This window comes from Martes martes, assembly GCF_963455335.1.
Source record: "Martes martes genome assembly, chromosome: 4".
Taxonomy (NCBI): Eukaryota; Metazoa; Chordata; class Mammalia; order Carnivora; family Mustelidae; genus Martes; species Martes martes.
The window spans coordinates 170,487,892-170,513,538 of record NC_137891.1 but is presented as its reverse complement, the minus strand read 5'-3'; the positions used below and the strand labels follow the sequence as shown (position 1 = coordinate 170,513,538).

Genomic DNA, 25,647 nt, shown 5'->3' with positions numbered 1-25,647 from the left:
CCTTTGGTCTGACTTCTTTCATTTAGTATTAATGAAAATCATCCATATGGCTGAGTATAGCATATTATAGGACACAAAAGGCATATGGGCAACATAACATCTTGCAAAGAATTATGAGTGCCATCTTTCATCAAGATTGTTGCCAGCCATCACCTTGAAGACAACGTGATAAATTGGATCTAATATAGAACATGGACAGATCTGAGCAATGCAAGGGATGGTCTGGTATCACTATTGCCTTACCACATCCTCTCAGACTTCCCTTAGATTCTAGCTGAAGCTGCAGAAAACAGCTTAGCGAGGGCTTCAATTCTTCTTGCATTTTTTCTGCATTCTGTCCTGGAGCTTTTCCAACACCAGGTTCTAGGACACTGGTGGAACCCTGTTCAGAATGCAAGAGGAGCTGTTGCCCCCGGGGGCTAATCCTAATTAATGGGGCATAGAAGCCAATGGATAAATCCTTCTCAGAGCAGTCCTTGGGTGGACCATGCTGAGAGGCATTCTAGACAATCCTCAGATGGTTTTGGTAGGTTCGACCCCAAGGTGCTCAAAGCAGTGCTCTCAACTGGTAATGCACCCTTGGGATGGCTCCTTCTTTCCTGTTTTACTCTAGAATCTCACATTAAATCCCTGGGACCACATTCTAGATAAATTACCTGCAACTAGTACTTGTCTCTAGTTCTGCTTTCTGGGCAGAATCCTAATTAAGGCATATGTAAAATTCCTAGATGCTCAAGAAAAAGTTTTATTATTACTGCTATTACTACTACTGTTACCGCCATCATTAGTTACCTGGCATTTCATAATTGCCGTCCGTATTCATCCCCTTCGCCGTGGATGGTATTGAAATTCCACAATTAGAACTTCGATGGCAATAATTTTTGTTTTTTTTCCTAAGGGTACTGGGAAGCCACTGATTTTCTTTCTTTAAAAGAGTTTTTTGACTATACCATTTTTCAGGTTTTGTGAAGTATAATTGATGAGCAATGAATTTTATGCATTTAAAGTGTACAGTTTGATGAGTTTTGTTATATTTAAAACTTATCAGTCTTGAAACTATAACCATGATCAAGATAATTAATATACCCATCACCCCCCAAAAGTTTCCTTTATCCCTTTATTATGTGTGCCTGCCATACCTCTGCTTTCTTGGGTCCCCAGGCAACTGCAGATCTGCTTTCTGTCACTACTTTGCTTTTCCTAGGATGTTATACAAACAGAGTCATACAGAACATACTCCTTTATGTCTGACTTCTTTCACTCAGCATAATTAAGATTCATCATGTTGTTGTTCGTATCAGTAGTCTATTCCTTTTAACAACTGAAGAATATTCCATTGTATATCCATTCACCTTTTGAAGGACATTTGAGTGGTTTTCAGTATTTAGCTATTACAAATAAAGTTGCTATGAACATTCATGTTCAAGTCTTTATGTATATGTATGTTTTCCTTTTTTTTTTTTTTTTTTAGGTAAATACCTACAGTGTAATGGTTGGCCCATATGGTAGGTGTATATTTAATTTTTAAAGAAACTGCAATACGGTTTTCCAAAGTGGTTGTATCATTTTACAATGCCACCAACTGTGAATGAGAATTCTTGTTCTACACCCTTGTTAACGCTTGATCACTTGGTAGTACAAGTCATGGTGTGTAGATTATCTCATTGTGGTTTTAATTTGCATTTTCCTAACATCTTTCATGTGTTTATTTGCCATAGGTTTTTTTCTTTGGTAAAGTGTCTGTTGAAATCATTTTTTAAACTGGGTTCTCTGGGGGGTGCCTGGGTGGCTCAGTGGGTTAAGCCTCTGCCTTTGGCTCACATCACATCTCAGGGTCCTGGCCCCTCATAGGGGTCTGCTCAGCAGGGAGCCTGCTTCCCTCTCTCTTTCTGCCTGCCTCTCTGCCTGCCTCTCTGCCTGCTTGTGATCTGTCAAATAAAATCTCTTTAAAAAAAAAATAAACGGGTTCTTTGTCTTAATGGACTGAAATAATTCTAGATATTAGTCCTTTGTTGCATGCAGGTTTTGTTGGGATTTCATCCCAGTGTGTGACTTGCCTTTTTTTTTTTTTTTTTTTTAAAGATTTCGTTAGCACAAGCAGGGGGAGCCTCTGGCAGACAGAAGGAGCAGCAGTCTCCCTGCTGAGCAAGGAGCCTGATAGGGAACTTTTCATTTTTATAAGGGTGTTTTAAGAGCAAAATTTTAAAAATTTTTATGACTTACAATATATCTTTTTTTTTCTTTTATGGATTATGTGTTTGCAGCTCACGTAGATATTTTTCCTGTTTTTCTCTAGAAGTTTTGCGGCTTTAGGTTATACACTTAGGTCTAATTTGGGCTGTGACACAATGAGGTTGGCATTTAGCAAGATCTTCTGGCAGCAGTAAGGAAGGTGTTTAGAGGAAGATAGCCGGGAGGCCTGAAACTAGTGAGACTTGGAGAGACGACTAACTGACGGTGGCTTCCTCTAACGGTAGTGGAGAAAATGGAATGTAACCGAGATATATGGAATGTAGAATGACTGAAGGAGGTGTCAAGAATGATTCCTGGGTTTCTTCCTTATGCACAAGTTGAGAATAACTTACTTATAAGTTTTTGTACTTCAAACTGGCCCTCAATAGTTTTTTCCTTTTGCAGAAATTATAAATGAAATTTGACCGGACAGGGACTGAACAGTTAATCCAAAACAGCACACTTGCAGCATCAGCTCTTTCCTTAGGCACTGGCTGCAGCCGAGTACTCAATTCTATCGTCCCAAGTCCAAAGACCTTTGCGCTCTCGGTATCAGGAAAGATGCACAAGTTCTTCCACCCGCGGGGCGCAGGCAGCGGTTGGCGCATGCCCAAAGACGCCGTGCAGTACTGAAGGCCCTGAGAGCGGAAGGCTAGAGGGTCCCGCCATCTTGTCCTGCCCGCGACCCAGCTGGCCCTTGCTGAAGACTACAAGTCCCGTGAGTCCCCGCGAAGGCACTTCCTACCCCCTCACTGTCCGGCCTGCTCCCGCTCCCCCTCCCGGGGCGGAGGCTCTGGCTGCGGCCAGGCGGTCGGCGGGCCAGGTAGGATTTCCGGGGGAAACTACTGTGGAGGCTGAGGCGGCGGCGGAGGCCACCTGGGTGAGTTCGAGGAACAAGGGAAAGTGAGCGAGAAGTACGCGGGGTCTGGCTGTGGGTGTCTCCTAGGCTCCGGCAGTGTTTTTGGCTCCGCGAGGAGGTGGTGGTCCGGGCGGGGGTAACGGCCGGAGCCGCGGTGGGGTCGGGCCGGGGCGGGGCGGGTTGGGCCGGGGACGCCGCCTCCTCCTCCGCCCTCCCACAACGGTCCCGCCGTGGTTTCTCCGCCTGTAGTGCGTCCGGCGCCGGCTGGCCCACTCCGCCCCCCGCGATTTTGCGGGGCTCTTTTGTCTGGGCAGCCCCTTTGTGCCCGTGCGTGGAGTCGCCTCCTCCGTGGAGCCCGTCGGGCCGCCCCTAATGGGGACCGGTCCCTGGGGATCCGGTTGCGGTAACCGGATCAGGTCAAAGTCCATTTTTCAAACCCGTTCTCGGTCGGACCTCTGCATCTCGGCTGGGCAGAGCGGAGGCTCGGAGCCAGGCAGCGGCAGACGGAGTTTCTGTTGAAAATCCTCGAGGTTATTGTCTAACTCTGAAACGTCACCCCCGCGCGGCTTCGGGGCACGAGTCTGCAGGCGTTTTTCTCGGTAGGGGGATGGGCCTGTGGAAAAGAAGTGAGCTCCCTCCCCGGGAAACTGGGAAGGGACCGAATTTGCTACTGTGTCCGTATAGATTGCGGCTGTGATCGGGGAACCAAAGAACCAGTGCGGTTCGCGGTTCGCACACTTCTTGAATCTCGCAGGAGAGAAAGTGATTTATAGGGCACGAAACAGATTTTTCATTCATTGCATGCAGAAGAAAGTTGCAGGACTTCGTCCAGCCACCCAGTTCCTCGCCCCTCGTACCCGCCAATCCTTTTATTTCTTCTGCTCGAAACAAAAATTTGGAAGAAAACGTCCATTAATGGAAGGATCCGCGTTATAAGGAAACCAGAAACCTAGTTGCTTCTCGAAAGCAACAGAGAGACTAGTTCACCAAGTAATAGGAATGAAGCCAGTTTGAGGGAGGAGAGGTAGCCCGTACTGAAACTGGCCAAGTGTGTGGATTTAACCAAATTTTGTTAGACAGTGGTAATTTAATGTACGCTCCGTTGGAAGACTGCTAGGTTCAGCATAAGCCAAAGCTTTCTGAAAGCCAGTGTGGACACTCCTTTTTGGAAAGTAATTAGTATTTCAAGTCTCTGAAATGAGGACAACCAGGACCCCTTTACATGAAACAGGGAAGATTTTCAAGGTTATTATATAGGTTAAATTCCCTCCTAGTCAAGTTGACAGATAAAGCTATTGTACTTTATTATGTTGATATCTCATAATGGAAGTGATTTACTCTGGGAATCCCATATTGTGTTGGTAATACAGGGATGGAGGTCTTTAATGCAGTTGTTCTTCAGTTTTTAATCCAGCAATGACTAGGGATTGGTTGTTTTCCCACCTGTGTTTTGAAGAAGCATCCACAGAATTGCTCTAGAAGTTTTAAAAATAATCTAAGAACAGTAGTTGCTAATGACTGGCTGTTATTTGTTCAAACACGACATTGCTGGGATGCCTGGTTGGCTCAGGGGGTTAGGCTTCTGCCTTTGGCTAAGTTATGATTCCAGGGTCATGAGTTCCAGCCCTGTAGTGGGCTCCCTGCTCAGCGGGAAGCCTGCTTCTCCCTCTGCCTGCCTCTCCCCCTGCTTCTGTTCACTTGCTCTTTCTCTCTCTGACAAATAAATAAATAAAATCTTTTTTAAAAAATGACATTGCTATTAGTGTTATTTTTTGAAAACAGCCCATCATATATATTATGTAATTTCTCACTACAGTTCTGTGAGGTGGTGTTTCTAATTTTACAGCTGATAAATGTTAAATTCACAGCCTCTAAAATGTTAAATGACTTGCCCAAGTTCACACAATTAACCTAGATAGGAAATAGTAGCCTAAACTATACTCCAGTCCAGTGCTCTTTTCATTACTTCATACCTGTTGAGGTTACTCATCACACCACCATCCACAGCTTATGATTATTGAAATTTAAATATTGGAGAAAAATAATGGCAGTACATTCTAATCAGAGCAAAGTCATTTCTAAGGAACCTGAGTTTCTAGAACATAAACAGTGTCATACTAAACCATAAATCATATTTAATTTTAGTCCCATCACCTTGTTTGATGGTACATTTTGATTGCCTTGTGCTTCAGACCAAGGCAATTTTATGGAGCCCTGGGAGTGAAATAGTGGTGAGTTACTGGGCTGTGGTTTTGTCTAATCATTACTAAAAAGTTTTTGCTAATCTTTGCTTAAAGGTTTTTAAACAAATATGTTGGAGAACATCTATACAGCAGTTTTGGCTGCTGGAACTGACATCAAAGAAATAACTGAAATTGAGATACTTTTCTAGCCAGTGTCAAGACTCAAGAAAAAGCTTTCTTTAGTGTTTGCTTTTTGTAAAAACTTTTAATCAGTTTCAAACCTGCAGTTAAATCTTGGCTTTATGTCAGTACATGCCATGAATGTGACATCAGAAATAGAAACTTACTTCACCCCTTTACTTAAATTCTTCTTAGGTAAAATACATAACATGCCAATGGACTTGAGTCAATACAATTGGTCTAGCCTTTCTAACTAGTAGAAGCCTGTTTTAAATCTCTTATTAAGCCATCTTGATGGGAAGGAAATTTTTGCCCTTGTGTGTTTTGCTCTTGGTCAACTTTATTTTGGAATCAATTCATCTATTCATTCAATCATAATATTTTATTGAAAGCCTGCTGTGGTCTAGACACTGGAATTAGATTCCTGGAAATGCAGGAATCAGACCCTGAGGACAAAGGAGTGAAAACAAAAGTCTTCCTTCTTGGGGTGGTGGTGGTTGAGGGAGTCAGACAGTAAATAAGTACTAAATAAAATCCTCTCTTATGTGCAACCTTGAGTAGTGACCTCTTTGAAGGTTAGTTTTCTCTTCTTTAACACAGGGATAATCATTCATTCCTGCTCTGTCTGTGGAATTATTTCAGGAGTAGGGTATTTGGTCACATTATACCCTTTAGAAAAGGAAAAGGAGCATTGGAAGAAGATTGTTTATGAAGAAAGAGATAAAGAATGAGTAGATTCTCTGGCCTAAGAGAGTATGATGTCTCCTTGTAAGACATTCTGTGACTGTTAGTCATGTCTTCACGTGGGCCACCATAACCCTTTATGCACTCATCAACTAAGCCCCTTAATATTTGTTCTGTATTGTCACAGTTAAAGGTCTTAATGGCAAGGACTGTGTCCTAGTCTGTATCCTTCCTGCTTAGCACATAGGTCCAGGTGTTTTTTTGGAATTTTATAAATGTATATTGAATGAGTGAATGAATAACAAAAGTGGGCAGGGGTAGTTGTGGAGAATACCAGAATACAAATGCAGTGCCATAAATGGTTCTTTTATTCAGCAGATTTTTGTTTTGCCTGTTGGGTGCTGGGATCTGGATTACGTTCTGTAGGTACAAAGAAGATGTTAAGGGGGGGGGGCGCCTGGGTGGCTCAGTGGGTTAAAGCCTCTGCCTTCGGCTCTAGTCATGATCCTGGGATGGAGCCCTGCATCTGGCTCTCTGCTCAGCAGGGAGCCTGCTTCCTCCTCTCTCTGCCTGCCTCTCTGCCTACCTGTGATCTCTCTCTCTCTCTCTGTCAAATAAATAAATAAATAATAAATAATCTTAAAAAACAACTGTTTAAAAAAAAAGATGTTAAGGTATTGAGCCTCTGCCTTGAAGAGCTTACAACATTGCCACACCTGACCGTGGTAAGTGTTCAGTAGAGCTGTGTTAAAATATAGGAAGGGGACTGAAAAGTGATTTTGGCGCTTGTTCTTGAGGGATGAATAAGAGTTCTCCCAGTAGACCTGTTACTATTAAGGTAATTTCAGCCTGACTCCCTCAGGCACCACCACCTCGATCAGCCAGAGAAAGTTTGGCAGAGGAATGGATGTGCAAAAGTGTTAATGTGTGTGTCTGGAAAAGAGTGAGGAGCGTGGGAGTGGCTGGGTGGCTCAGACCTTCGGCTCAGGTCATGATCCGGGGTCCTGGGATCGAGCCCCTCCCTGGGCTCCTTGCTCAGCAGGGAGTCTGCCTCTCCCACTCCCCCTGCTTGTGTTCCCTCTCTTGATGTATCTCTGTCAAATATATAAAATCTTAAAAAAAAAAAAAAAAGTGAGGCGTGTGGTATAGCTTAAGAGGATTTTGCAGTTGGTTTTTAATATTTTTCAGTTCAGATGCCCCCTCTCAGAAATTTGAAAAGAGGAATGGATTTTCGCCCAGACAACTGCACATACGCAAACATGCATATAATTTTAGAAGGTTATAGAATGCTCAGGGGGGTCTCTGGACCCCTGGGGTTGAGTAGTTGAAGAATACAGTGGCTGCTGAAAGCAAAGGTTGATGGCCAGGTGCTGAGAAGGATTCAAATGTTTTGCTAAGGAGTGCAGGCTTCATGATTAAGGAATTGTTAAACCATCAAAGGTTTTTAAAGCAGGTAATTGACATAATCTCATCTGTTTTGAAAGATAATTGCTTGCTATCTTTCCGGTAGGTTAGAGCATTTAGGAGAGATACTTAGAGTAAGTGCTAGAAGAGTTGGATTTTGAGGACCTTTTTGTTTGATTTGATTTGATTTTTAAAAAATTTTTAAAAAGAGATTTGATTAATTTATTTGACATCACAAGTAGGCAGAGAGGTAGGGGGGAAGCAGGCACCCTGCTGGGCAGAGAGCCTGGAAAGTGGGGCTCAATCCCAGGACTCTGAGATCATGACCTGAGCCGAAAGCAGAGACTTAACCCGCTGAGCCACCCAGGCGCCCCTGGTTTTATTTTAAAAGATGGGAGAGATTTGACCAGTTGGAAGGTGAAGGAAAAGGAGCCGGCAGAGAGGCAGACACTGAAGATCGGCACAAGAGAAAAGGGAGATAAAGAAGCTCTGGAAGGAGGGACGCCTGGGTGGCTCAGTTGGTTAAGCAGCTGCCTTCGGCTCAGGTCATGATCCCAGCGTCCTGGGATCCAGTCCCACATCGGGCTCCTTGCTCCGCGGGGAGCCTGCTTCTCCCTCTGCCTCTGCCTGTGCTCGCTCTCTCTCTCTCTCTGACAAATAAATAAATAAAATCTTTAAAAAAAAAAAAAAAAAAGAAGATCTGGAAGGAGATAAAATTGAAACCACATGGAGAGGTGAGCCTTGAAAGGGAAACATGAAGAAAGGATGGAGGAAGATGTGTTTGGAAGGGATGGAAATGGGAACTGAAATTGGGGTAGTCCCCAGTCGTTTACTCTGCACACTGATCTAGGTCCTTTTTTTTTTTTTTTTTTTTTTTAAAGTAAGTTCTACACCCAATGTAGGGCTCAAGCGACCCCAAGATCAAGCAAGAATCACATTCTTCATAGACTGAGCCAGCCAGGCACCCTAGACACTTATATGTGTTATTTAATTTTACAAAAATTCCGTAGAGTGGGTGGGCATTCCCTTTTGACAGTTGAAGAAATTATGGCTTTGCGAAATTAACTTCATTTCCCAAAGGCACCATATAAGTAATGGAAGAGATCGGGAATCCAGATATATTTTGACTGCAAAGCTCAGGATCATAATTTCTGCCTTATAAGGTCTGTTAAGGTCTAGTGACCTCTTATTTATCTGCCTTTAAGAAGGAAGGGGTTAAGTTATCTGTGGAACGATAAAAGGTGAGAGTGGGCTAGTGGACTTCAGAAAGTGTCAAAAGTTTTGGAACAGCAGTGGTGGAAAAGGTAAGGCAGCCAAACAAAGATGAGGGAGAGGGCTACCCAACAGCAGTTAGGGCTAGCTGAGGTCAGGCACGAATTTTCTGCTAGTCCACGCATTCTGTCTCCTACATTCTCAGCAAAGGAGAATCTCTCGAATACTGTCGTATGGGCCTTAGAAGAAAACACACTCTATTGCCATAGAAGGCTTTGGTGCCGCCATCTCTGAGCAGATCACAAGCCTTGTGCTTCAATCTTCTCATTTCTGAATAGAGTGCCCTGGATTAGTTGGTCTCTCAAATTCTAAGATTTTATGATTTGCAACCAGAAACATTCCAGGGGATTTTAGGAGAGGAAGTGTGTTTAGTGCCTGTCTGATTTTTTTAGGGAAGAGGTGGTTGAAAAGCTACAGCTTTCAGATTCAGCCTTGGTTTTCAGTTTAACTTCTCTATTATATTTAAAACACCAGGTGTTGATTTTGACCATCTGAAAGCTCTGACCTGTTTACTCAATGTAGTGTATTTCCTATCTTTGGAGTCTGAAGACCTGGGGTCTAGTTCCAGCTCTATCACACTGTCACTGTGAATATCCAAGTCCGCTAACCTCCTTAAACTTTAGTTTCCTCATCTATAAAATAGGAATAATGACCATTTCTTTAGGGGCATGAGATGAGGTAAAGTATGTGAGAGGTCTTTGTAAACTGCAGAGTGTTTAATAAATATGAGCAAAACAACAAAATTTACAGTCATAGGAATACGTTTGACTTTCCTAACAATTAAAATGTTAAAATGGTTGTGTCAACTGTACTCAAAAAAATTTAAGGTTAAAACAGTAATTATGTAGAATTTAGAACTATTAAGCTGGAAATACATTTATCTTAAAATATTAAAATCCATTATTAAGAAGGTAGGTTGTGAATAAACAAGCACTGTAAGCTGTTAGTGGCACTGCAAATTAGGATACTGATGTTAGCCAACAGTTTGGTAATACCAATGAAGAACTAAATGTTCATAATTTGCTGATCCAGTCATTTCTTTTTTTTTAAGATGAAAAGTTTTGTGTTTTTTTTTTTTTAAGATTTTATTCATTTATTTGACAGACAGAGGTCACAAGTAGGCAGAGAGGCAGGCACAGAGAGAGAGGGGGGAGGAAGCAGGCTTCCTGCTGAGCAGAGAGCCCTATGTGGGGCTCAATCCCAGGACCCCGAGATCACGACCCGAGCTGAAGGCAGAGGCTTAACCCACTGAGCCACCCAGGGGCCCCAAAAGTTTTGTTTTTTTAAAGATTTTATTTATTTATTTGACACAGAGAGAGCAAACACAAACAGGGAGAGCTGCAGGCAGGCAGGGGAGAAGTAGGCTCCCAACTGAGCAAGGAGTCCGATGTGGGGCTCCATCCCAGAACCCGGGGATCATGTCCTGAACCGAGGGCAGCTATTTAACCCTGAGCCACCCAGGTGTCCTGAAAAGTTGTTTTTTTGTTTTGTTTTGTTTTTAAAGATTCTAAAATGTATGTGGAGCAGCCAACACACTTCTGAAGATAAGGGGAAACTTGTCCTACCTGATTACAAGGCTTATTATAAACCTGGGGGCACCTGGGTGGCTCAGTCAGTTAAGCATCTGCCTTCAGCTCACATCGTGATCCCAGAGTCCTGGGATCAAGTCCTGCATCAGGGTGCCTCGTCAGCAGGGAGTCTGCTTCTCCCTCTCTCTCTGTCCCTCCCCCCTGCTTGTGTGCTTGCTCACTTTCTCTCTCAAATAAATAAATAAAATCTTTTAAAAAATAAATAACTAAATAACCCTTTCAGTAGATACTGAGAGTAACTATATAGGACAGGTCACAGGGTGTGAAGAATTCTTTCCATTCTCTTTTACTTGCACACACCCAACTTTGCCTCCTGTTCCTTCCTCTGAGTTTAAATCTGAGGGAGAGCATTAGGATTTGGGATATGGGTGTGGTTTTGCTTTATGTATTAAGAGATGACACAGTATTTCTTATCTACTGGTGATACCAGTAAGATTGGGAATTTTTCTAACATTCTTGCATACCCTAATGCTTATATAAAATTAGGTAAGAGGTAAGTGGCTTCTGGAACACCATCTCTTTGTAATTGGGAGAGGGCTTCGTCCTTTCACTGTAGCCACAGGCCAATCAGGACCATTCTGTTAAATATCTTTGCAATATGTGGCGTAAGATAAATAAGTCTGTTTGCAACTACGGTAATCATTGCACACTTAATATTTTTTAATTGTGGTAAAATTTACCATGTTAACCTTTTTTAAGTGTACAATTCAGTAGCATTAAGAACATTCACAACATTGTGCAGCAATCACTACTATCCATTTCCAAAACTTTTCTGTCATCCCAAACTGAAACTCTACCCAGTAAATAATAACTCCCATTGCCTTCCCCTCTCAGCCCCTGGTAAACTTTATTCTACTTTTATGTCTGGCTTATTTCTTTGTTGTTGTTGTTGTTGTTGTTGTGTTTAATTATCCCCTCTTTGTCCTTATAGAAAGATGAAAGTTTATTTTGTAGCAATCAGAAGCTTCCCTCTAGCCTCTTAACTCTCTGCAGGAAAGGCACCATTGGGATGAAGTTGAAAAGCAAGCATTTAACCATCTTTAGGGCATTGGTGTTAAGGGATGAATGATAAAAGTTTTAGGGGATTTGATAAATAAAATATTTTGGTATGTGCTAGTGCTTTTAGAGGGCAGAGTAGAAACGAAAATATCAAAGAGCAGTTGTTGAGCAACTTCTTCCTTTTAACTAGAAGAGATTAAAAGCGTTAACCTCCTAAACATCAATTATGCCACATTAAATTCTTGTAAATAATGACCCTAAGTATTCTTTCATGAGTTAGTTATACTTGGTATCACTATGATCCAGACACACATGAAACTATTTAAAGTCTATTTATTTAAGTCCATCTTTTGACAGATCATTTTTGCTAGATTTCTAACACCGTATAGGTATATGTAACCAGACTTCACCTATTAAATAGAAACTTTAAGGGTGCCTGCGTGGCACAGTTGGTTAAGCATTGGCTCCGGTCATGATCTCAGGGTCCTGAGATGAAGCCCTGTTAGGTGCAGAGCCCAACTCAGGGCTCAGTCCCACGACCTCAAGATCATGACCTGAGCCGGAACCAAGAGTCAGTCGCTCAACCAACAGCACCATCCAGGTGTACAATCCAGGTACAGGATTTTTTTTTTTTTAATGTAATCTCTACACCCAATGTGGGGCTCGAACTCACAACCCCAAGATCGAGAGTTGCAAGCTCCACCAACTGAGCCAACCAGGCACCCCATTACTCTCTTTAAAGAGACTTTGCAGATCCCTATCCTGAGCCACTTTGTGTGGGTTGTAAAATTTAATTCCCAACGAATAATCTCAGTGTCACTTTCAAGTACTGACAACAGATATTATTAGCAGAAGGCTTCAGGATTTTTATTTTTATTTTTTTATTTTTTAAAGATTTTATTTATTTATTTACAGAGATCACAAGTGGGCAGAGAGGCAAGCAGAGAGAGAGAGGAGGAAGAAGCAGGCTCCCCGCCGAGCAGAGAGCCCGATGCAGGGCTCAATCCCGGGAACTGGGACCGTGACCCGAGCTGAAGGCAGAGGCTTCAACCCACTGAGCCACCCAGGCGCCCCAGGATTTTTATTTTTAAGGAAATATTGGAGGAGGGGCACCTAGGTGGCTCAGTTGGTTAAGCATCTGCCTTTGGCTCAGGTCATGATCCTGGGGTCCTGGGATTGAGTCCAGCATCAGCTTCTTGCTCAGCGGGGAGCCTGCTTCTCCCTCTGCCTCTGACTGTCGTTCCCCCAGCTTCTGTTTGCTCTCTCTGTCAAATAAATAAAACCTTAAAAAAAAAACAAAAAAACTTTAATTTCCTGAAGCCCAAATCTAGTCCCAGTTATTTCAGGAGAAGAAATAATAGGATTAATTTTGGGCGCCTGGGTGGCTCAGTGGGTTAAGCCGCTGCCTTTGGCTCGGGTCATGATCTCAGGGTCCTGGGATCGAGTCCCGCGTCGGGCTCTCTGCTCAGCGGGGAGCCTGCTTCCTTCTCTCTCTCTGCCTGCCTCTCTGTCTACTTGTGATCTCTCTCTGTCAAATAAATAAATAAAATCTTAAAAAAAATATAGGATTAATTCTGATCTGAACATCTTGAAAGTAAGATCATCCTGAGATCTTATTTTTCCTGAAAATAATGTCCTTTGTAATTCACTAAGATATTTCCTTGAGAGTGCTCTTGCTTATCAGTGAGCCACACCTCTATTTTAAAGAGCTGATTCATGCCTCTTAGTGGTAACAAAAAAGACCGTGTTTAACTAGAAGGAGGTTGTTTTCTTGAAAGGGGATATTAAGCCCATTTCTTTTTTTAAGTAGGCTGCACGCCCAGCAGGGCATGGACTCACAACCCTGAGATTAAGACCCGAGCGGACATCAAGAACTGGACACTTAACCGAGTGAGCCACCCTGGCGTCCCTAGTCCCATTTTTAAGTCTTTACCCTTAAGTAATATGTTAGATGTTGATTGTGCTTAAAAATAAGCATTTCCCAACTGTAACTTTTTTTGAACAGACTTCAAAAGACAAAAATTTTTTCCTGTCACATCATTAATAGCTTTCATTCTTTGTTTCATTTTGAGTGTCCAGGATAGACTCTGGTTGTAAATACAGATATAAACAAGTGTACCAAGAATATATAATTTTTCCTAGCAGGATATGTACTTTTTGAGATATTGTTGGGTGTACCAGTTGAGCGAATACTAGAAATAAGAAGACAGTGGAACAATATTTTCAAAATGCTAAAAGAAAAAAAGAATCTGTCAACCAAGAATTGCATACTCAGTAAAAATGTATGTCAAAAATAATTTTAAAAGAAAAAATTTCAAACAAAGGAACTGAGAGAACGTATTCCCATAGAACCTCACCAAAGGAACTTCTGAAGGATATACTTTAGGAAGAAGGAAAAATGCTTCTTGGAAACAAGGGTCTGAGATGCAAAGAGGAATGATGAGCAAAGAACATGTATAGTAAGGGAAACCTTCTTAAGGACTGACTTAATAAAACAGTAACATCTTTGTGGATATAAAAATGGAAAGTACTCAAATAAATATAAATAGGGAAGGGGTTTGAAATGAAAGCATTCCAAGAGTTCTTATTTAAACTTAATGTAAAATATTCATTTCAGAGCTAATAATTAAAGAATAGTAATAGAATAAAAATAAGTAGAAATGAGGGAAAGGAATGAGAAAAAAACTGATAAAGCAGAAGGCAAAAAAGGAGAAAAGATCTGCAAAGTGGAACAAATGAAAAATAGAAAATAAGGTGGTAAAAGGAATACAAAATATCTCTTAATCACAATAGAAAGAAATTAGAATGTGTTGCCCCAAAACTCTGTTTAAAAGACAAAGATGGGGGCGCCTGGATGGCTCAGTGGGTTAAGCCTCTCCCTTTGGCTTGGGTCATGATCTCGGGGCCCTGGGATTGAGCCCCACATCGGGCTCTCTGCTCAGCAGGGAGCCTGCTTCCTCCTCTCTCTCTGCCTGCCTCTCTGCCTACTTGTGATCTCTGTCAAATAAATAATAAATAAAATCTTTAAAAAAAAAAAAAGACAAAGATGGTCCAGATAGAGAGAGGACACTAAATAAATGGTAGAGATAAAATATTCATGGATTGGAAAACTTAGTATTATAAAGAAAGTTCTCCTGAGTTTGATTTTTAGATTGAATGTAATTCTAATCAAAATTCCAATAAGTTGTTTTTTTTTTCCCCATGGAATTTGACAAGTTGATTCTAAAATGTGTGTGGAGCAGCCAACACACTTCTTAAGATAAGATGGGGAAACTTGTCCTACTAGATTACAAGAATTACTATAAACCTGGGGGCACCTGGGTGGCTCATTCCATTAAGCATCTGTCTTCAGCTCAGGTCATGATCCCAGGGTCCTGGGATCAAGCCCCATGTCAGGCTCTCAGCTCATCGGGGAGCCTGCTTCTCCTTCTCCCTCTGCCTGCTGTTCACTTGCTTGTGCTTGCTCTCTCTAAGTCAAATAAACAAATAAAATCTTAAAAAAAAAAAGACTTACCGTAAAACTGATTATTAGACAATGTGGTTTTGGACCTGGGGTCAAAAAATAGATGCATAGGATAGTATAGAGTGCTGGTAGAGAAACCTGTGAATAGGGAAAGTGATATGGGACAAAGGTGGCATTACAGATCAGTGGAGAAAAGATAAATTATTCAGTAATAGACTGAGATCATTTGTTAGTCATAAAAAAAATGGATCTCTATCTAATACCGTACACAAAAATCAACTCTAGTTGCACTGATGGCCAAAATGTAAAGGGTAAAACTTTAAAAGGTTAAGAAGAAAATATCTGTCTTGTCTCAGGTCTTGTATACATTAACTTAGCAATAAGTTAAAAATAGAAATAAGGTGGAGGGATAGGACGTGATGGAAAGGGGTTTGCCATATTAGACAAGGTAGTCCGGGCAAGGCCCCTCTGAGCAAGTCGTATTTAATTTGCCACATGAAATAAAGGGGCAAATCATGCAATTTCTGAGAGTGGAGCATTCCAGGCTGGCTGAACAGCACCTGCAAAGCCCTGGGGTAAGAATGTGCTTGTTGAATTACAGAAACAGCAAATAGGGTAGTGCGGCAGGAACTAAGTGAGCAGGGTGATAGAAGTGAAGTCTCCGAGTGAGTAAGCGGGTTAGGTTATGTAGACTCTCAGAGGCCATGGTAAGAAATTTGGAGTTGATTTCAGATGTAATAGGGAGACAAGATCTGCTTTACTTCTTCAAAGGATCGCCCAAACCACTCTGAGGACAATGCATTATAAGAGTCTGAGTGGAAGGAGGGTGGATTAGGGAGTTGACACACTAGTCGAGGCAAGATGTGGCCATAGCCTGGAGTTGGGTGGTGAGAAGTGTTTAGATTATGGATATATTACAGAGGCAGAGGCAGTAAAATGTGGTGATGATTTAGATGTGGTTGTGAGAGAAAGAAAAGAGTGAATCATGACACCAAAGTTTTTGACCTGAGCAAGTGGAAAACTTAAGTTGCCTCTTTACTGAAATCATGATCTGAAATAGCAGCTAACACACTGCCAGCATTTTTCTTTTTTCTTCCTTCTTTCCTTCCCTCCTTCCTTCTTTTCTTTCTCCCTCCCTCCCTCCCTCCTTGTCTTCCTGCCTTCCTGCCTTCCTTCCTTATCTATGGCCTTAACTACTGAATAGGAAAGACTGGAAAAAGAACAAGTTGGGGGCGCCTGGGTGGCAGTGTCCTGGGATCGAGCCCTGCATTGGGCTCCCTGCCTGGCATGCTTGTGTTCTCTCTCCCTGTGTCTCTCTCTGTCAAATAATAAAATCTTTAAAAAAAAAAAAAAAAAGGAGTGAGGGAGTGAGGAATCAAGAGGTGGTTGTTATTATATTTATACATATGCTGTTAATATATAAACATATTAATATATATTAATAACAGTATATGTTGTTAAATATACTTTGTCTGAGAAACTTACTAGATTTCCAAATAAAGATGTGTAATCTGTGGATATACCAGTTTGAAGTTCAGAGGAGAGATTCAGTCTGGCAATATGAATTTGGAAGTCATCAGTGTATGTATTGTATTTAAAACTGTAGAACTGCGGCACAGTGCCATGTGGGCTGACCGGGGACCCGTCATCATCACAGTGGACACAAAAGAGAGCATCACAGCAAGAAGTATCTGGAGGCGCAGTCAGGGAAGTTTCCTGCAGGGATTGCCTCACTTGAGGAGGGAGAACAAAGACTGAGTTCGTAGGCCCCAGTTTAGGGAACACTTCACAATTGCTGGGCTGCGAGAGGCAGCAAAATATTTTGGATTCTATCCTGTCTTCAGGCAATGAAGACAAAGAAGGGGTTGGCTGTGAGGTATGTTTTGGAAATGACTCATACGATGTGGAGGATGAGATTTCTGGTTTGAACAACTCGGTGGATAGTGGCAAGCTAGAAAACTACCGGAAGAGGAGGTAATAAGGATGAGTGAGGCAGATGATGAATTGTTTTGTGTATGTTGAATGGAGGATTGTGGATATCTAGGTGGAGGTGTTTAGTGAATTGGACATGTGGATTTGGAGCTCATTCATTTAAAAAATAGTTGTTAATGTGGAATGCCTGGGAGGCTCAGTCACTTAAGCATCTGCCTTCAGCTCAGGTCAGGATCCCAGAGTCCTGGGATCAAGTTCCGCATTGGGCTCCTTGCTCAGTGGGGAGCCTGCTTTTCCTTCTGCCTGCCACTCTCCCTGCTTGGGCACTCTGTGTGTCTGACAAATAAATAAATAAAATCTTTAAAAATAAATAGTTAAATTAAAAAATAGTTATTGTGTACTTACTATCTTCCAGGCACTATTCTAAATATATATATATATATATATTTTTTTTTTTAAAGATACATTTATTTATTTTAGAGAAAGAGTACGCATGCATGCCTCTGCACAGGGAGGATGGGCAGGGGGAGAGGGAGAGAGAGAATCTCACTCAGACTCCATGCTGAGCACAGATCCCAACTCAGGGTTCAGTCTCAGGATCCTGAGATCACAACCTGAGCAAAATCAAGAGTCTGGTGATTAACTAACTGCACCACTCAGGCACCCCTCCAGGCACTATTCTAGATGTTAAAGATATAGCAGTGAAAAAAAAAATAGGCAACACATATGTCCTGAAAGAATTCATATTTTAGTGCGAGGAGATAATAAACAATAAATAAATTTATAACATAATGTAGAAGATAAGTGCTCTGAGAAATACAACGCTGGAGGGGTGCCTGAGTGGCTCAGGTCATGATCACAGAGTCCTGAGATCGAGCCCCACATCAGGCTCCCTGTTTAGCAGAGAGCCTGCTTCTGCCTTTCCCTCTGCTCCTCCCCCTACTTGTGCACACTCTCTCTCTCTCTCTTTCTGTCAAATAAATAAATAAAATCTTAAAAAAAAAAAAAAAAGGAAATACAAAGCTGGGAAAAGAGGTAAAGCAGGGGTGGGGTGAGGTGATGCTGATGATTTCGGTTTAAACTTGGGTAAAGGAGGAAGGCTTCACTGAGAAGGCAGCATTTTAGCAAAGACCTTAAAGAATTGAGGAATGAAAATCTGGGGGAGGAGCATTCCAGGGAGAGCAAAAAGCAAGTGCAAAAGCCCCAAGCATGCCTGGCAGGTTCAAGAAGCTTAGCGAGGGAGAGAGTAGTTGAACATCATGGGGTCACTGAACATGATCACAGGGCCTTGTAACTGTTGAAAGTCTTTTTCCCTTTTACCCCAAGCTTTTGAGAGAGATCTGGACTGAACATACATACAGGTTTGGGCATCATCTGCACATGGGTGGCTATAGAAACCATGGGAATACTTCTAGCACAGGCGTTCAGTTAGGTGGAGACAGGAAGTAGAGTCCTCTTCTACAAAGACTACTCAGAATTCTTTCAGCAAGATACCCTCCTGTTTGTGATTCTCTAAGGACAGAGTTTGTTAATTGAAACTTTCTGTTAGCTAACCCTGGATCATCACCCTGATCATCTAGTGGATAATGTGGTTAACAGTTGAGATACTGTTAATTCTGTCTTCTGTATCTGCCAGCAAATCCTGTTATGTTTACTAACCATTTCCAGATGTTCTCACTTATGTATCAGACATTTATTCAGTGCCACATACATCGGAAACAAAATACTGACCTCAGATCTGTTAGCATGAGGGTTCAAATAGAGCTTTGTTTTCACTAATGATTACACTGTGTTCAGGCTTCTAATGACTGTACCCCGTATTAATACCCCTATTCTCTCTAATTCCTTTTATACTTGTTGGAACGTTAACACTCAACTGATTTGACTTCTCAGCTAGTCTTTTTTTTTTTAGTGGTTGCTCTGGGAATTATAATTCACATTTTACCTTAAAACAACCTAGTAATCTTGTTCAGGTATATATCAATTTGATTTCGGTATAGCTTGTTCCTTTTCCCTGTGGTGCTGTTATTCTCATACAAATTATGTATTTATATATCATAAGCCATTGCTATGCTTTTATAATTATTGCTTTATACATTGTTTTTTTAATTAGTTAGGAAAATAAAATTATATACTTTTATACAGTCTTTTATATTTACCTGTGTAGTTACTTTTCCTATCGCTCTTTATTTCTTCCTATGGATTCTGGTTACTGTCTAGTTTCTTTCACGTCAGCATGAAAGTCTTCACTGTTTCTCATAGAATAGGTCGGCTAGGGATTTTATGCTCTCAGTTTTTGTATATCTGGGAATGTCTTCATCTCTCCTTTGTTTTGAAAGGATAGTTTTGCTGGGATGTAAGATTTTGGTTTAAGTCCTTTTCCTTCATCATTTTGAATCCTAAGCATGGATCATTTTGTGTTTATCTTACACTTTTTTGAGTTTCTTGAATGTATTTTTCATCATTTGGGGGCAGTTTCAGTTTCCCATTATGTGTATGTCTGTATACTTGATGGTTTGTATGCTTGAAGGTTTGTTCTCTGAGGCTCTCTTCATTTTTCTTCATTCTTTTTTGTTCTGTTCCTCAGACAGGGTAATCTCCGTGAACTTGTCTTTGTTTTTGCTGATTCTTCTGCCAGCTCAAATCTGCTATTGAGCCTACCTAGTGAATTTTTCTTTTCAGTTATCATACTTTTCAACTCCAGAAAATCTTTCTTTTTCTTTTTTTAAGGACTTTATTTATTTGAGAGAGAGCATACAAGTCGGGTGAGGGCCAGAGGGAGAAGCAGACTCCCCGCTGAGCAAGGAGCCTGATGCCTGGCTTGATTCAGGGACTCCAGGATCATGACCTGAGCCAAAGACAGACGCTTAACCGACTGAGCCACCCAGGTGCCCCAGTCTTTCTTTTTTTTTCCATGCAATTTCTATTGCTATTGCTATTGCTACTCTGTATTTGATGAGGCATTTTTCTCACACTTTATCTTAATGCTTCAGACATGGTTTTCTTTAGTTCTTTGAAGTATTTAGAAGAGTTTATTTAAAGTCTTTGTCTAGGGGTGCCTGGGTGGCTCAGTCGGATAAGCAGCTGCCTATGGCTCAGGTCATCATACCAGCGTCCAGGGATGGAGCCCCACATCAGGCTTCCTGCTCAGCGGAGAGCCTGCTTCTCCTTCTCCCCCTCCCTCTGCCTGCTTATGCTCTCTCTATCTCTCTGTCAAATAAATAAATAAAATCTTTAAAGTCTTTGTCCAGTAAGCCCAACATCTAGACCTCCTCAGGTACGGTTTTGTTGACTGCTTTTCTTCCCTGTATATAGACCATACTTTCCTCTTTATTTGTGTATCTCATAACTTTTTCTGAATACTGAGTGTTTAAAATAATGTGGCAATCTGCGAATCAGATTCTCCCTTCCCTCCTGCACATTTCTTTTTTATTTAGTGACTTTCCTGGATGAAATATCTGTAGAGCCTGTATTCTTTGTTGTATGACCATTGAAGTCTCTGCTTGGTTGGTTTAGTGGTTAGCTAATGATTAGACAGAGATTTTCTTAAATGTCTTGAACCAGTAAATTATCCAGCCTTTGCCGCGGGGGTTCTGTCTGTACGTTGGCATATACTTTCAGTGTTCCCAGCAGGCACTTTACAACTTTGCCTTAGCCATGACTTCCTGCTTGCACAGAATTTCAAGGTCAACCAGAGGTTAAGAGATCAGTGCCCTCTCAGGCCTTCCCTGGGTGTGTCCAGAGCCTGCAAATGCATGTGCCCTTCTAGATTCCTAAGAATATGTCAGAGCTGGGCGCCTGGGTGGCTCAGTGGGTTAAAGCCTCTGCCTTCAGCTCGGGTCATGATTCTGGGATGGGGCCCTGCATCAGGCTCTCTTAGCAGGGAGCCTGCTTCCTCCATTCTCTCTCTGCCTACTTGTGATCTCTGTCTGTCAAATAAATAAAGAAAATCTTAAAAAAAAAAAAAAAAAAGAATATGTCAGAGCTTTCCAGAAGCCCATATAGGCCTCTCGATCCTGGGCATTTATGGTTTTTTGTTCAGTGTCCTGTTAGCCTCCAGCTGGTGTCACTGCCTTAGGCTGTGGGGATGTTAAACAACTACCACTGACTGTTTTTTGAAAAATGTCCAAAGGATAGGGCTCTTCACACAGAACAAGCTCTGAGTCAGGTCCAATAAAGATAAGGAGAATGGAGTTTCTTGGTGCTATCAGTCAGATCACATACTAACAGCTCTCTGGGGATGGGGCTTTTAGGGATCTCCAGATTTGTTCTGTCCTTTCCAGTAGCTGCTAGGCTGCTGGTTTTTATAGCTACTGTGGTTGTGAGGGTCTTGGTTTTCAAGGCTAACCCAAAGCTGGGGAGAGGGAAGTGGGAGTCAAGGTAGTTAAAATGCCATAATACTTACTGGTCTTACCACGATTCAGCTGGTTTTCTTTCTTTCTTTCTTTTTTTTAATTGCAATAAAATATGCACAATATCAAGTTTACAATTTTTTTTTTAAGATTTTATTTATTTATTTGCCAGAGAGAGAGAGAGAGAGAGAGCACAGGCAGACAGAGTGGCAGAGGGAGAAGCAGAAGCAGGCTCCCTGCGAAGCAAGGAGCCCGATGCGGGACTCCATCCCAGGATGCTGGGATCATGACCTGAGCCGAAGGCAGCCGCTTAACCAACTGAGCCACCCAGGCGTCCCCAAGTTTACAATTTTTTAAAAAGATTATTCATTTATGTGGCAGAGAGCATACAAGCAGGGAGAGGGGCAGAGGGAGAGGAAGAAGCAGGCTTCCCACTGAGCAGGGAACCCAATGCAGGGCTCAATCCCGGGACGCTGAGATCACGACCCAGGCCAAAGGCAGACACAACCAACTGAGTCACCAGGCGCCCCTGAAGTTTACCATTTTAACATTTCTAAAGGATATAGTTGGTGACATTAAGTATATTCACATTGTTCTACAGTCATCACCACTATCTATCTTTAGACTTTTTCATTTTCCCAGACTGAAACTCTGTACCCATTAGTGATGATAATTCTTCATTCTCCCCTGCCTCAGCCCCTGGAAACACCAGGGGCTGACTGGTGTTGACTCCTCTAGGTGAAGTGGAATCACATAATGTTTTCCTTTTGTGTTTAGCTTACTTCATTTAGCATAATGTCTCAGGATTCATCTATGTTGTAACATGTGTCAGAATTTCGTTCCTTAATAAGGCTGAATAATATATTCCACATTTTATCTATCCATTCACCTGTTGATGGATATTTGGGTTGTTTTTTATTATCAGTAATGCTACTATGAACATGAGTGTACAAATATGTATTTGAGTTCCTACTTTCAGTTCTTTGGGGTATATATCCAGAAGTGGAATTGCTGGGTCATGTGATAATTCTGTTTTTAATTTCAATTTTTTTTAAAGTATGGGACCCAGCATGGAGCCCACTGTGGGGCTTGAACCCACAACCCTGAGATCAAGATGTGAGCTGAGATCAAGAGTCGGATGCTTGCAGTGCCTGGTTGGCTCAGTGGGTTGGATGGCCAACTCTTGATTTTGGCTCCAGTCATGATCTCAGGGTCCTGGGATCGAGCCCGTGTTGTGCTCTGCACTCTTTGGGGGAGTGTGTTTAAGAATTCTCTCGCCCTCCCTGTACACCTCCCCTGTGCATGCTTGCACTCACTCACTCTCTCTCTCTCTCTCTCAAATAAATAAATAAATATTTTAAATAATTACCTTTTAAAACAAAAATCAGCCACTTAACCAATTGACCCAACCAGGCACTCCCCCCTCTCTGTCAGTCTTGACGGCTTACTTGGTGGTATGACCCAAACCCTCATTCCTGAGGGATCTGAACCATTAGTTACCATGCTTTTCTCAGGCCAGAGTATCCAATTTGTCTGCTTACTGTATTCTGAGCAGTGGGAAAGGGAATACTAATGGGCACCCAAGTGGATCATCTGGGTTCCAGATATATTGTCACTAACCCCTTGTGGAACAGCAACCCTACTTCTTTCTGATAATAAGGATCAGTTACCCCTGCCAAGATGGTAATTCCTCCTTTGCCTTTTGATCCCTAGATACAAGAACTCGAAAATGCCCAGGTGACAGCCATAGCTTATAGACTCTAGGGATTCTTTCCCCACCCCCTCGGGATTCTTTTGTCTCCTATGGAAGTGTTCTCTTTTGGTGACGTAAATCTTTGCAGAACCCAGAATTGCAGGGATAATACACACAAATTCCCCAGGTGGGTCTTTGGGATTTGATGATAAACAGGGTATATTGTGTTTGTACACCCCCTCCCCCATTTTCCTATATCTTTCTAAGTTTCCTGTTGAAGACATAGCATATGAAGGTCTTTGATTTGGGGTATGTATTGCATCCAGGAGGTCGGCATTCTGTCCAGCCGTGCCTTCATCAGGCCATTTCAATGCTCTTTTAGGTTAGGAGCTCCTAGATGATGCTATATTTGATACCACCAGTAGATCCCGTCCGTGCTTCTGGGACCTATCTTGCACTTACTGTGAGGAAGTGATATTGTGTGGGATGATGCTTACTGGTAGATTAAACCTTTCCTGAACTCTCGTGTGGTGACGTTCCAGAGGGCAGGAAGGACAAACCTACCCCCAGACTATGTTCTTATTCCTTTCAGAATAAATTGTTTGCCTTTTCAAGGTGGGAGGGGCCAATATAGTCAGTCAGCTTGCCATCAAGTGGTTTCCTTAAAGATGGTACCATATTGGAGCTTAGTGTTTGCCTCTGTTGCTGGCCATTTGGACTTTTGGCTGCATCAGTAACTGGAGCATCCCTGTAAGTGGGAGTTCATGCAGTTGTCCATGCATGGTATAGATCTCTGCCACCGTGACCACCTTTCATGTGCCCATTTAGTCAGCACTGGGGAGGCCATGACAAAAGATGGCTGACAGAAACTGGTTGAGTCATTGTCTACTTGGTTGGTTAGTGCCTCTTTCATGGTAGATGTTCTCTGATGAATGTTAGGACTAGATCTTAACTTGGTTGTATCCACTCCATAGCCCTCCTGCATGCCTCTACCCTAAGACTTCCTTGTCGCACTGTTCCAGTCTTTCTACTTTTAAGCCCCCTGACCAGCATGTCACAACATTTGCCTACCATGTCTTTGTCTATACACAGTAGACAGTCAAGTGTACTGCCTAAAGCTCTGCCCATTGGGAAGGTTTTCCTTTACCACTGTTTTCGGAGCCACCCCCTGAGGGAAGCTTTAGTGTAGTGCCTGTCCAGTTTTCGCTTGTACCACATATAGCCATCTGTGAGAACTGTGAGGGTTTTTTCTTTGTCAACTGATGATAGAGCCCCCCATATGGCCAGAAAGGTATATGCTAAGGGAGGGGCGCTCGTATGACAGTGGTGGGTGATATGATGGTTTAGGTTCTCTGCTCAAGCTTGTGACTTCTGGTCCTGTTTGTGCTTGATCTTGGTTGTATCACTTTGATCCTACCTTGGATTGTTACTGGGTCCACCCAACATTATAACTTGGTGTGTTTCACATAACCTAGGTCATGACGGGTGATTCTAGATAAACGGGCACTTGGTGTTCTGGTGGTCACATGCTCCATATCTAGTAGGATGTTGTATCAATGCCAGGAGTCATTGTGCAGAAGACATTTGATTTTCCACTACAAAAGGCATGGCCTTGCTCCAGAACCCCAGGGGGTCTGTGTAGTGATTCTCCCCCTGGGGCTGGCCACAATACCATAGGATCTGCCAGGTTGTTTATCACCACCCAGGCCTGCAGAGTCCTTTCCTGTTTTGAGCTCCCCTTGAAATGCACCTTTTTATGTCACCTGGTTTAGAAGCCGTAGCAGTATTCTCAGATTCTCAGGTGGAATGGTTCCCTCTTAATTGTGGTAGATGCAAGATGCAGTTATTTACTTGGTTGCCTTAACTTGAATGGCATGTCTTATCAAGCCCTCACTACTGGGCCCATAAAAATTTTACTGATGTAATGGGCTCCTGAATCTTTGAGACATTTCTCTCTCACTCTGTGGAGTAAATGTCTTTTGACAAGGCCTTCAGTGTGCTTTCCACCCCTTGCTCCTCTGGCCCAATTAGCAAGATGTTACTAATATAGTAGGTCACTGAGGGGCACCTGGGTGGCTCAGTCGGTTTGGCTTGGTTTTGGCTCAGGTCATGATCAGGTCATGATCTCAGGGTGATGGGATAGAGCCCTGTGTCGGCCTCCACACTCAGCAGGGAGTCTCTCCATCTCCCTTTGCCCCTGCCCCCTCTCAAATAAATAATAAATCTTTAAAAATATATATATAGTGAGTCACTGTGATGTCCTGCAGAAAGTCCAGATGACCCATGCCTCTTAGGACTGTATTATGTAAGAAGGTTGCAAAATTAACATAGTCCTGTATGTAAGTGTGTGCTGTATTCTGTCCATGTGAATGTGAATTGTTTCTGATCCTGTTTACTTAAAGAAATTAAAAAAAAAAAAAAAAAGTTTATTCCTGCAGTCGTTGACTGCACACGGTGCTCCTGGGCCTACTAATCTGCTCTAGCAAACATACCTCTGGCATGGCAGCTCTAGTTGAAGCTAATACTAGATTTAGTTTGCGGCTATCTGCTGCCTGCCTCCAGGATTTGCCTGATTTCTTCAGGGACCACACAGTGAATTCTGCACCCTCCAGGGGTATTGCACTAATTTCCGCCAGCCCCCCTCCCTTGACTGTGGGGTACAACATTGTCTTGTTTTGTTATTTATTATCTTGGCAGGTGGGCTAGGGCAGGCTTAGTTTCTTCTACCTAGCCTTTCCCAGCGTGATAACTCTCATGCCATAGTCTAACAACTCAAAATAGGGATTGCCCTAATTCCAAGTATGT

General features: G+C 42.3%; 1 protein-coding gene across 2 annotated transcripts in view; it reads left to right on the top strand.

The window, feature by feature from the left end:
- The first annotated feature begins 2,863 nt into the window (after nucleotides 1-2,863).
- PHACTR4 (phosphatase and actin regulator 4) overlaps nucleotides 2,864-25,647 on the top strand; it is a 104,351-nt gene continuing 81,567 nt past the window's right edge. The window contains exon 1 of one of the 2 annotated variants that reach the window (XM_080801115.1): nucleotides 2,864-3,112. The gene's annotated coding sequence lies outside the window, so the exon portion shown is untranslated. The remainder of the gene's footprint in view (nucleotides 3,113-25,647) is intronic. The other variant, XM_080801116.1, reaches the window with a different exon arrangement.